This window comes from Channa argus, chromosome 21 (genome assembly GCF_033026475.1).
Source record: "Channa argus isolate prfri chromosome 21, Channa argus male v1.0, whole genome shotgun sequence".
NCBI classification, from domain to species: Eukaryota; Metazoa; Chordata; class Actinopteri; order Anabantiformes; family Channidae; genus Channa; species Channa argus.
The window spans coordinates 11,329,352-11,343,140 of NC_090217.1; the positions used below are offsets into that span (position 1 = coordinate 11,329,352).

Below are 13,789 nucleotides of genomic sequence, written 5' to 3' on the forward strand. Positions count from 1 at the left end.
GGGACAGACACCATTGGATATTCTATTTACTCCATGTGAGCTGCTCCCCAATGTCCTATAAAGCCCGTCGCCTCTGAACTAAGCTGGTCAGGGTTAAAGCTCCCCAGCGACGGGAGACTGAGTACCTGCGCAGTGTGTGTGTGTATGTGTGTGTCAGCATGTTTATTTGTGCCTGTCTATGTGAACACACAGTCCTGTCCCGCACCTCTCTCCAGTGTAATGGCTTTATTTATGAAGTGGCACCAGCAGTAACAGGCAGGCGATAAAAGAGAAGATAGTGAAGCTATGGCTGCATGCCATGCCATGGCCTGCAGCCATGCTATCCTTATGGCTTTTAAAAGATTGATACTATTTGACGTTGTGTGTGTTCATCATTTGAGTGAGGTGCAGGGGAGGTGAGGAAAATACTGCTGCAGGAGATGGTATAGGAGGCGATAAGTCACTCAATAGCATCAAATAGTTACAGGCTCTTTCTAAGTAAATTCAAACAATAAAATTGCAAATGCTACAAAGATAAATATTTGTAGGATTTGAAGATGGAATTTTTAATTTGAGATCATTGTTGTTTTTGTCATATGTTTTTTTTTCTTGTTTCTTTGTGAATACAATATTTGGGGCAAAAATGATTTATGTTGTTCTAATTGCAAAGTACAAACATTGCAAATTATTTGTTTTAGCAAAAAAAAGCAAGAAAAGTGTACAATATTGTGGATATACAATATATTTATATAAGGCTGTGTATAAGACAAATACAGATTTTCCATTGCTACTCATTGAAAATAAAATGCAAACATTAATATAATGATGTTACTAGATAACAAGATGACAAATGGGACACAATATAAAAACTGCTACTGTTGTTACATGATCATTTAACATGTTTTTTATATTGTTTATTCAAACAACCTCGATACAATCAGGCTTGAGTGAGGAAAAGTTCCTTTTTTTTACCATCAATGAATGAGTTTCTTGAAAAACTCCACCTGCACCTGGGGTGCACAGACACAAACATCACACACACAAACACACACACACACACACACACACACACACACACACACACACACACACACACACACACACACACACACAGAGGTGCGTCTCAAAAAGCTGAAAATGAGGACATTTCCTCAGTATTCCCCAAGGCAGTGGCCAATGAGACCAGCAGGTTTCCCAGAGATGCTGAAACCTGTCGGAAAACAGAGAACTCCTTCAAACTCGTCTGCCTGTCCTCTTTCTCTCCTCCCTTTTCCTCTTTCCAAAAGCCCCTCCCCCCTTTTGCCTGCCTTGCCTAAACTTTTGTTAGAGCGACTGTGAGAATTAACCTCTTTCCTGCAACCTCTGCTTCAACGCACCTGTGCACTGGGTAAACCTGTCATTAAAATTAACATATGACTTGCCATTAAACAAGCACATGCACTGTGTTTTTCTCTCACATCGTGCCACTGCAAGTGAACTGCCGGGTGAACTCAACCGTTCTTAAGAGTACCATAAGGAGTTGTTTACCTGAATAACTTTTGTGATTTACTATTTCTTTCAGAGCCAACGACACTGAATTGATGGCGTCTGGCTGCGACCAACAGTGCATGACAGAAAAAAAAACAGTAATGCATTCACATGTGCAATGAAAGTATGGTTTAATGCAAACCAAATGCCTTTACAAGTGGCGTTCCTGAACAAATACCTCCCTGCACAGAAGATTTGTGGGGCAAGGCTCCTGTCATCACAATCACCCGATGTGTGCATCAGAAACGACAGTCAGACAGTCAGAGAAAAAAGAAAAGAAAAGGTGACTTCTCCTCACGACTTCTCAAGACTAAATATAGTGTCTGGCTTTTGTAGCCTTTATTTAATCCCATATTTCAGTCTGACCCCAGACTGAAGACAAAGCATGAGCTCGCTGTTTCTGCTTTTGTCTCTCTCGCCTTTTTATACTTTATGACCCCCTCGATTAGTAACTGAATTGTGCCTAAATTTACAGCTAAGACAACAGAGCGTGTGTCATCTCAGTAAACTCCTCATTTGTTAGCGGAGATGTTTTACTCGCTGTCACATCAAGGTCCCATCTTGTTTTGCCAGGTGGACGGGGGCCCTTCCCGCCCGCCTCGGCTGACTGTTTTGATCCAAAGCAGCTGGCAGGACGCGATACCAGTTTAGTCTGAGAAATCAGCTTGTGCAAACAAACACCTCACTTGTTCGGCAGCCAAGGCGCAGGCCAGTGCATCTGCCAACCATTATAGCCTCATATCTGCCTCGTGTCGGCCTCCGTGCAAAATAAGCTTTATCCTGTTTCCAGGCCAGCAAATAAACAAAACAGACCTCAGCCATCATTATTCATTATTAGAGATGATATGGCTGTGGGGGCAGTTTACAAAGTACACCTGCAATGCTTCCAAAAATCCGAAATACCCCATATCTCACAGGAGGTGCCAAGAGCTGCTCACAGGTGTGGTGGTTTATACATGCCATGACTGACAAGGAGGTGAGGTGAAACGTCTTTAAGATATTACTACCTCATATGGAATTTGTTCATTTTTATTCATTTATTCATCATGGCATCAAACAGAGCCAATTCCAAGTTAGTGTAAGAAGAGCACAACCTGTGAAAACTTAAGGAAAACTCTTATAGTCATCATGACACATACAAGGTACAAACACGCAGCTTATGGCTGTATGTTGTCACTCATTCCAATGCAAATCTGCCAGGCTGATGAAAAAAGTGCTGCGTTAAGCAACTCTGGAGTGTCACAGTGGTTGAAGCTAACTTGTAGGCCTACTGAGCACTTTTCCCTGGAGAACAAAATAGTAGCAAAGCAAGGAAGCGCTTTTGTGTTGATGGAGGAAAACTGAAAGCCACTACAGTTGGATACAAGCACTTGAAGCTGGAAGACACCTCGCTGCACTGAGTCGGGGGAAAGAGAGTGAGAAAGCGACAGTAAGGGCAGATAGGACGGTAAAGATTGGAGGAAAAGGAGGTGTAACATTAGACATGGAATGAGTGAGGAGAGTGTGTGTGTGTATGTGCGCGCAAATTAATGTGGATGTGTTTGAAGGGTGAAAGGGAAGGTGGTGAGTTTTGGCTTGTTTTCTTTGGCGCACCTGTCAGGAGAAGCAGCCACGAACAGGAAGGTCTAAAAGTTAATTACATCATCTGTCTGAGCCAAAATAAATGTCAGCCCCTGATGACCGCTGCAACACCTCCTTGCCTCTCGCTCGCCTCTCAGCAGGCACTTCACCTGCTTTAACTTAGATATCCATTTGCTGGTGACCTGGTTTACGAATCTATGCAAAATACACAACCTATGAGAGACGCTACAGTAAACATGTGAGTTATACTCTATAAATGACCTGCACATATGTTTATTTTGCAAGTTTTCTCGAAACTAACTCTATGGTTCTGTCGACCTCTTTGCTCATTTGTCTGTATCTGTTCCTCCAAATGCCTCTTTGGGTGAACGTGAATCAGCCTCTGACTCTCCACCGTGCCCCTTTTCCTCTAGCTATGTTCATTAAGCAAGCCTCCCCAAAGCAATTCTCCTGGTCTTTCTTGCTTCTTAATCATTCTTAATTTCACATACCACCTAAGGGTGCTCTTCCGTGCCCACCGCTTTTCATGAATCCAGCCCCTACATCATCCAGCTTTAGCATTTTACTCTCTCCAAAAGGCCGCCAGTACCAATTCAATCCAGAGACTCCATGCCTTTCAACCTCCCAGCAATGTGGACTTTAAAACATGTTATCTGCTGGTGCACTCTGATGATCCCTGCAACATTAGCATAACTTAACCCAGCACCTCTGGTCAGCCTTTATAAGTTGCTAAAAACAGAAAAAATGTTTGGCACTTCACTATAAGGACATAACTTACAGAAATAAATGAATAACCACTGTAGAAAAGCATTATATTATTATCTCCTATAAATACAGAGTATAAAGTACTTTTCCTGCATACAACAAATCATCCTTTTATCCTACATTGTGATTTCAGCTGCTGAACATCAAATCTTATTATTAACCTCAAATTTCCTGGCCTTACAAGGAGGCAGACAACCTATGTTAAACAAAGAAACAAGGGGCTGTTAGTGTTTCTTAAACTATTATGTCAAATGAACCAGGAAGGCATAAAAAGGAATGGAATCATTTTCTTTCTTATACCTACACGTTTCGGCATAGAGCCTTTGTCACGGTAGTTTCATGAAGGCCATTTAAAGTTAAAGATGCATGATACTGGAGTCTCAGAGGATGGCAAAAACAATGCAGAGAATGATCACCAAGTTTCCCGAGTAGTACAGTAAAATTATGTCACACACGATACCAAAACATTTTACAAGGCTTTGGCATCTGATCTGAAGTCTTCACATTAATGAATGTTTATCCACTTAAATATGCCTGTATAGCAGCCAAAACTTTGTGAATCAGTTTTTTGTTTTGTTTTTTACATTTAGATCACTTATAAGTTCATTGTACTGCATCTTTAATGCTTAAATACAAAAAGCTAGGGATTGCTAGACACAATTCATTTTACTGTAGTTTCAATGTCACACATCAGCTAACGTGGTAATCAGAGGTGCTTATAATGAGACAGAGGCTTCATGCTAGCCCTCTGAATCCAAAGGAAGACAGTTGATCTTTTTACTGTGATGACATACACTGGGCATGTTTCTATTTTAACACAGAGAAAGAAGGGTGGGTGGGCAGATGGAGGGAGACAGAACTTCTTGCATATTGTTCATGCTGTTACTTCTAGCATCCTCTTTTCTCCTCTCCTGTCTAGCCTCCTCTCCTCTTACAAGTCATGGTGGGAGCAGGGTGTGGGAGTTGCTCAGGAGACTTTATCATGAGCCACTTCAATCAATTGCTGCCTTCAATTAGCCCTTGAATTAATATTAAGATTTCTCAACATACACACACGCAACAACAAACTCTTTGTCTCCACCCTGTTGCTGACAAAATACTCATGTGAAGAGGACTGTCAAAAAAGTGTTTATCGATGTGTTTCCAATGGCCACATCTTGACAATTGATAAAAAAAAAAAAAATTCTATCTTTCTCGTTGTGTCTTTCTGTCCCAGTGGTTTTATGGTTCAAACTGCCATTCAAGACTTAATTGACCCTAATCAATGCTGAAGGTCATGGGTACTCGGCTATACATCTCCCTTCCTCTGCCCTGTCCGTCTTATCTCTCCTCTTCTCTTTTTTCCTACCCCCTCCCTTCATATATTTCTTTTCTTTCCCTTAGTTACCAGCACCCTGCATTCACAGAAGAACTGTCCATTAACAATGTTCAAATCACAGACAAATAGAAGTAAAAGTCTAATCAAGACCTTCGTTTACTTACTTTTATTCCACAGGAACATATAAAGGAAGGTGGGTTATTAACATAGACAGTGTGATGTCTCTGGTAAAGAAAAGAAAATAAGCAGAGAAAGAATGAGAGATGGGAAGAAAATATGAGCCAAAAAATCAGAAATGATCCTCCAGTGGAATGTTTCTGTGTGACTGTATGTGTGTGTGTGTGTGTGTGTGTGTATGTGTGTGTGAGAGCAAGTGCTAAAGATGGCTGAAGGTCAGAGAGACATTGAAGCAATCACACTAATGAAAACAAACGAGGGATACAGTTGGAGGGAGAGATAGACAAAAAAGAGAGAAATTGTGTGTGCGTGTGTGTGTGCGTGTAAGCAGAGAGGAGAGATCGTCTGCCTTGTCTCAGACTAATCAAACGCAACACAGAGCTATGAAAGCCTGTTGAGAATGTACAGAAACATAAGCACACTCTCATAGCCTGCCTTGTTCTGTTCTTTTATTTACATGCCCTCCCAACCTTTAGTAGGGCTGGAGAACATATACACACACACACATACGCATGCACACACACATGCATACTGTACTGTACATAAGCAAGCAAACACCCATACGTACACTTGACAGTGCTAATATGTGAAGGTTATTCCTGCAGAAGGATGACAGTGTTTATTCAGGGCTGGCAGGCAATCTCTGTGACATTCAGCTTGGAGAAAATGATTAATGCTACAATATACATAGGCATGAGGAAAAAGAAGAAGAAGAAAAAAAACTGTGCTGCACTGTTCCTTCAGAGAGCAGAGGCCTTTGTGGCCACATACATATAGATCCATTTGTCTTTCTTTAGTTCACTGTGCCGTATTTGTGTGTTTGCAAGAATGGATTGAAATTACAGTGATCATGAATCTGATATCTGATGCTTTGTCAGTTTTCAGATCAAAAACCTCTAATTTGTTTTAACATGTTTTAATATAAAGAGACAAGGAGTGAGAGAGAGGGTGGGAAATGAGGAAGGAAACAAAAGTTTGATTCTGAATATAAGAAAAAGACGTGCGAGTGGGAAGGAGAGACGCACATGAGATGTAAGTGAATAAAACCTCCATTACCAAACTGAATGTAAAGGAAGCGGGCTTTTAATTAACATCACTGCTAATTAACGAGTGGTTATAGATCAAACAGAAGGAGATACAGACGCACATGGAGATGTACAGTACGCAAGCGTTTGTACAAATCGTTTCAAACACACTCACAGACGTACACACATAAAATTATGCTGTAATCATGCTCTCCACCTAATCGCACGCTATTCAACAAATCAGTAAACATGTGGCCCCAACGGCTTCCAACCAATAACACGACAAAGAGAGATTACTGAGACATTGGTAGTGATCAATAAGCAGAGGACCAACCACTGCACATAAACCTTCCCAGAAGAGAGGCACTGCCTCAGGCAAAGAGAAGAGTGAGGAGCTGCAGAACATACAAAAGCCTAAAATTAATATTTTCTTAGAACAAATGGGGACAAAAATATTAATAACCTTTGCTTAACCACCCACTGTTTTGCTCACGGGATGTTGACATTATATACAACTTTTAGAATCTGGTATGAAAAGTTACATGGGTATGAACATGATTAATAAAGGGTATGTATCTGTAAACTGGACTCTTGTCTTTTGGGTTACTGCAGTCGTAAAATCTAAACGTGTCATAAAAGGATTCCAGTGTACAGCAATGTGTGCACGATGCACAACAATGTGCCCAAGTCAAAAAAAAAAAAAGTCTAATCTGAAAGTTATTGTTATTATTGTGAGCTATCCACTTTTATGAGCCTGTTGTGTAGTTTGTGAATGTGTCCATAGTTATATTCTCTTTCCAGAGAAAATACAGTCCAGATGTTCCAGAGAAGAGGTGCCAATATCATAAACATGACAAATTAGGAATATTACTGTCTTAGTAAGAAGACCGTTTCTCTTTAATATAGGAAAGTTGTGAAACAAGTTACTTTTAATTGGAAACAACTGAAATAAAATAACACCAGCCAGTTTGTATTGTTCCAAGAAAAATTTAATTTAAGGCTCCAAATGAATCATTCATTAAGATAAACGCAAGACTTATTTGGCAGATTGGCCTAATCAACTAACCAACTATACCGTAAGTCAGCCCGTCAATCCAGCAGTCAGCAAGCCGTTAAATCATCCAGCGATCCGGTGACCCGGGCAGCCAAACAAACTGACTCAGCAACTCTCAGACAGTATCCTGGCTGAGCTGAGCTGCTCTGTGCCGGCCTATTTCACTTCAGAGGAAGCCCTCTAGTTTATTTTTCATTGGAAAGGGATTTGGCTGCTATCAAGTGGTAGCAGCCCAGTATCAAACACACGTCTGGCTTGTAAACAGGCAGCTGGCAGCTCTCCAAGCTCCCCACAGCGTTCAGCACGGCCGAGCTGAGCGGAGGGGAGTTGTGACACTGATCCCACCCCTATCACTCCCCGACAGCCTGCGCTAATAGACCCTTCAAACACTCTCACCTCTATCTATATTTTATTTGAGACATGCCAAGTCTGGTGCGTGTTTATGTGCGTTTGCGTGCTACAACTCCGGATGTGCATCATGTTGTTTGAGTGTGTGTGTGTGTGCATGTCTGCCTCATGCAGCATGTCTCTCTGGATGAAGCATCTTCTTTATTGCTTGTTGTTGACATGGATCCCTTTAGCCCTTAACAGGAGTCAGCGGGAGGGCTAAGCTGCTAACCAGCCACTCTGAGACTCACACACACACACAAACACAGAGGAACTCACACATAGCACTGCTTCACCAGTCCAAAAGCATTATTCAGCAGGTCAACAGCCACTCTCACTGCTTGCAAGTGTGTGTGTTGCCTGTGTGCCTGTGTATACACTACGTGCTTGTGTGTGCTTGTGCTCAGTGCTTCAGGCTAAAGCACTCAGAGTGAAATTATGTTCTCAGACTGGCTCCATGTTGCCCTCTTTATCCTGACAGGCGAGGAAACAGCCACAAATAAATAAGCAGAGAGCTCTCTCTCTCTCTCTCTCTCCCCCCCAGACGTGACCGCCATGGCATACTAGCACTCCAGAAGACGGCGTGAAGAAAACAGAATTGTATTTTATTGAAGGGGTGGCAGGGGACTGTGACTCGATAAGCATGGCTTATTTGTTGTATTTATGCCACTTTAAGTAAAGCTGCTTCTGTGGGAAAAGATGTTAAAGGGGGCGTGCGAGGATACAACAAGCATGCAGCGATTTGTTACTGGGGAAAGTTCCAGGCAGTTTTCAATGAAATAACATTTCACACATTAATGCAGATTATAGAAGTCGTATTTGTGGTTTATGTGATTTCTGCGATTTTGCTTAGAATTTCTATACCCAACAAATGTCCAACAATTTCTAATTCAGTGTATCAAAACTTCATCATCTAACTCCATGTAACTTCCCATCACTACAAAGTAAATCAGTTAAATCCTGAAAGCCTGTTTGCTATATAAGATTTTAGGAATTACACAATGAAATGCACAAATCATAATAAAACCTGTTATGATTTTGAACAAAAATAGACTGAATATTGTTGAAAAAGGTTTCAGGATTATGCCTAACTACTTAGCATCTTTAACCATGGGCAGCTGCTAATAATTAAGTGACTTTAATTAAATCTGTTAACATTATATTTGTAGACTTTTTTTACATTTGTTTTAACATAAACATATATAAAATAACATATATAAAATAACAAACAAGTCTTTTAAACATTCTTTTATTTTGAAAAACACGGGCCAAAATGTGACCTGTAACATTTTACATTTGGAAACTAGAGTTGTAGGTGCTCTCTGATGAACATATTATGTAATATGACTCCGGTTCTATTTTACCTTAAACTCAAAGCTGACCTTCCTATATAGCAAAATATGCCAGCATGATAAATTTACAAAAAGAAAACACTGGTAATGTGCTGGTCATATTCAAATCTGATACTGAAACGTTAACAATCTAATCTGATGTCTGACCTTAGTGGTTATTCAGTCCATATAAACAATGTCTTATTGGGGAGACTTATTGAGCACACAAAGGCAGAGGCCAGGTTGTGCAGTTTCATAATGAGCAGCCATTTTGTTTTTGCTTTTCTAGCTAGAGGGAATGTAGTCGATATTTTGTGTTGACAGCAGTTTTATTTAAATGTCCATAGCTATAGACCAAAAAAAAAAAAAAAAAAAAAAAAAGAAAAGGAAAGAAAACTGAGTGTTCAAATGCTGGCTGATGATAATGAAAAGAAAACCCCTCCCCAGCTGGCCTATAAAAGACTTGCAGAGAGACATCTTTGAAGGTTCTCCTTCAAAGCCCCGGCTTGCCTCCACAGCCGCATCAGGGGATTTCTGTTATTAATTGAAGTTAATTTTCTGGGATATCAGTTTGCTGGGCACGTGGGAAAGATTGATAGCCCCCACGCGTCTCCCGAGTGTTGGGATGTGGAGGGGGACGGGCGAGAGGACAGAGAAATGACACTGTTCCCTCAACATCCGAGAACACCCGGCTTTCACTTTTATCATCCCCAAATCAAATTACAAACATCGGAGGCCAACCTTGGCTGGAGGAGATTTCCATAAGATTAATTAGGCTGGCTAGCCAAAGACAGTGGGCATGGAAAATATGAAATAATAAATATAGGTGGGGGTGGGGGGCTTGTGTTAGGGGGATGGGGGTTGGTCGAGGGATAGGGGATGAAATGTGTGTGTCTGCAGTATGTGTGTGAGACTGGGCAAGTCAATTGGACAATGGGTAATTAGTGCAAGCAGCAGATTCTCAAAGGCATGGGGAGGACAGCCGTGCAGGGGCTCTCCGTTGGCCCCGTGATATGGAGGGCCGTATGGCGGGGTCCACATTTAATTAGCGCCACTTTGATACCCACAGGAGTGCCAGGGGCCCCGGGGCAACCTAAACAGTGACTGACAACCCCACACCTCCGGACGCTCCCTGCTCTCCAATTATAGATGCACCAAGCTGAGAGGGCCCAGTGTTAACCCTCATACAGAGGAACACACATGTGTGCGTAACTCACACACACATGCAGATACACAAGTTTGTACTGTATGTGCACAGAAATGCCCAAAACAGGCAGCCAAGCAGGCAGCTGACTCCAGCCTCTTCCTATTTGTGTGCTACAAATTGGCATTTGGATTAAATGGAGCTTGAGATGCCCTGAAGGTGCAGAAGAGAAGACAATCTCTCACCTAGCCTGATCTGCTACCAGAGCAGACGTTTAAAATGAGGATTAATTTTGTTGGGGTGGGGGGGGAGTGGATTGAGAGGAGTGATGGAAGAAGGGAACGAAGGAGCAAAAAAAATCCTCTGCCTTTGTTTTCTGACACATGGCGCTTTAGCAAAGAGGCGGTAAAAACAGGCACGTGCAAGCATCCACGCGCACAAACACACACAGTACTATCTGCAATATTAATGTGCGGAAGCGCGTCTGAGTAAGTGACTGAAAAGCGGGAGCTTTTGCTGTGTTGCACTAGTCTATTTTTAATGTGCAGGGATGTTTCACGACACCGCAACATTTTACTATGCTTGAGTTATGTGACCAAACAATGCCTGCTCCATGAATTATGCAACTGCTGTGTTTTCAACCAACGCAAAACACATATTTAGTAAACAAACTGCTTACTCTTTAGCTAACAAGATGTTCGTGTAAATAATAGATATTCAAATCTGTTCTCCCGACACAGAGGAAGAAAGTTGCTGTGTAATTTATTGTATTATTTAACATGTTCTCTTTTTCTCCGACTCCCTCGTTGCCGATTCAAGGTGCAGCATTGACAAACAAAAATGAAAACATCAACAGCAACATGGCAGCGGTTCTTTCTGAATATGCCTTATTGAAACACTCTTTTTTTCCCTCCATAACAACCTCTGGCTGTCATAAATGAATTACCAGACTTTGAAATATTAATCCACATGACACACATCCCTCACAATGGAGGGAAATGTGAAGATTTTCACTGTGACAAGCCAACACTGACTGCTTAGATTTTTAATCAAAAGAAATCAATAGGATAAATATTGTATGTAAAAGATAGCAGCGCTAACAATGTGCCATCTAATCACATGCCCTTGCTTGTGCTGTCAAAGATAATACCTCTATAAGTCTCCTATGAGCAATCCACAGCGGTCTGTTCATGCGGTTGTGATGAAATGTGGACTTTTCCAGAAAAGATTGATGTCATTACCCCCAACAACGCGTACACATGGAGCCGTGTTGTGTTTATCCAGGGACTTGGAGGTTGTGTTGTTTCATCAATAAAGCTTGTTTGATTGGGGATTCCCTTTAATCGATAGAGGAAATCAAACAAACAGAGACTGCTAATGGCTGGATAATCAGTGACAGAGATCCACTAAAAGCCCCGGGGGTTGATCCAACCTTACACCCCAGGGTGAACTGGGGAGAAGCATGGACAAAGTGTGAGTCCTACTGCTGCACATTCAACCAACAGCCCACCGATATACAGTCATGGCAATTAAGTTAAGCAAGGACATGTGCACAAAGAGTGCAAAATGCAAAATGTCACCCCTTATTTTTCCTCCAGAAACATAAACAATGCATATGTTTAAATTCTCCAAATATTGTGTTTTTATGTTTCTATTCTAATTAATGTTGCATGTATTGCCTTATATCTTTGGAGCAAATTATTTTTTCATGTTTTGTTAATTAGTGTAAACCAATAGTAACAGTTCTACAGTACATTCTGCTCATGGAGATATAGTCGGTGGCGGCAAAAATCAAGGTTTGTGTCCCGTGTAATAATTTTAATATTAACAATACTTTAGTTTTACTGATAAAATAAGTCTGCAGTGAATGTTTTGCAGGCATATTCACATTACAATCATTACACGAGTACCACAAAATTTCAATAGTATTATCATAATTTTCACATGCTAAAGTGCACATTTATGACTGATGGTGATGCACGTTTTTCTTTCATGAAAGTGTCTTATTGTTAAATAATTTTTCAGTTTGGGAAAACCTCATTTCTTTAAATACACAGTAGGAGATAATGGTACTTTAAATTAATTCCGAGTACAAACACACAGATAAACAGTATTTATAGTATATTCAGTAAACCCACCTATAGTGCTAATGTCATGCCCACCCATCTCTACCACATTAGCCGTTTGTCACAGCCCAGGCCCCCAGAGTAGTCCATAGAGTCGACCCTCTTGACCCAGACACTCTCTCACCCGAATGCCTCCAGCCTGAGGTGTCCCCTTTGTAACCACATAACCCCCACCCCCAACTCTTCAAGCTCACATACAGTACCACCACCACTCCCTCCTACGCCAACCTCTGCTCCATCTACACATGGAGCCTGGGGAACCTAAAGCAGCACCAGATGGGGCCTCATGTTACCACAACAGGCCGTCATGCATTTGTTGTTAAGCAGCTTCTCTTGCCCTCCGTCTCCTTTGCCCCCTCGGCCCCTCCGTTCGCCTTATAAATATTGATGTACAGAAACTTGGCAGGACACATAGAAGTTGACTCAAATTCAAAGTTCATGTAGACCCCCGACAGCTGTCAGGCATTACACCCAATCACTTTGGATCTAACCAGCCACTGGGCAAAGAGCCCAGACAATGGCCTTTATTGGAGACGACAAATTAGGCCTTCTCAAAAACAAGGCCTTGTCTTTGCCCTATACCGCAATTTGTCACCGCTTTGCCAACGTTTTTCAGTGGTCATCGACAGCATATCACCTTTCCCAGAGGATATTTCCACTCACATTAGCAAAGCCGTCACAATTTGTGTATTTAACCCATCTTTTTTTTATTTGTATTGCATTTTTTACTCTATCAAACCATCTCCTATCCAACCTTTCAGGAACGATTATGCTAGAAGTGATTGACAAATGAAGTTGCCTGCACGCTCAATTTATCTCGCCTTTACATCAAGGTGTCTCGCCTTCTTCAAGGTGACAATAGAGGTAAAAGGGAGATGTCACATCATGAACATCTGTATCTTTCCATTGTGATTTGTCGTTAAAAGCAGCATATATATGCATACAAATCAAAGATCATCAGGCTTCCATCTGTTCACTCTTCCTCATGTACTGTATGGCAGTAATCTTAGAAATGTGTCACCATCAATTTGATGCAATTTAGTCACACACTGTTAGGTGCTGTATAATGTGGGCTTTTCAAAAATCAACAGAATCAATCTGTCTATGTGTGGATATGTAAGATCAAATTAATAGGATGACTAAAATAATACAGGCAAAAATAAAAAATATATGCTTCAGTGTGACAATTTCATTAGGTGAGATATTTGTATCATTTTTACAGATCTCTTTTTTCATGCTCTTCCAAGACACTCATCGTCCATTTTTCCTTCAACTGTGGGTGAATTTTGCAGTTTTTGAGCTTCCTCACCGCTAAAGGCACCTTTACACTGACATTTTAAATCTCACACACCTAAATCCATTTAATCCAGTTTGA

The 13,789-nt window shown here is 41.2% G+C and overlaps 1 long non-coding RNA gene across 2 annotated transcripts in view; it reads right to left on the reverse strand.

The window, feature by feature from the left end:
• The window catches only part of LOC137106568 (uncharacterized), an 88,331-nt gene that overhangs the window by 41,590 nt on the left and 32,952 nt on the right, over positions 1–13,789 (reverse strand). Inside the window, exon 1 of one of the 2 annotated variants that reach the window (XR_010911970.1) lies at positions 7,448–7,575. The exons of the other annotated variant lie outside the window; for it this stretch is intronic. This is a non-coding gene — a long non-coding RNA (uncharacterized lncRNA). Of the gene's footprint in view, positions 1–7,447; positions 7,576–13,789 lie in introns of those variants that run through there. 2 annotated transcript variants of the gene reach the window in all.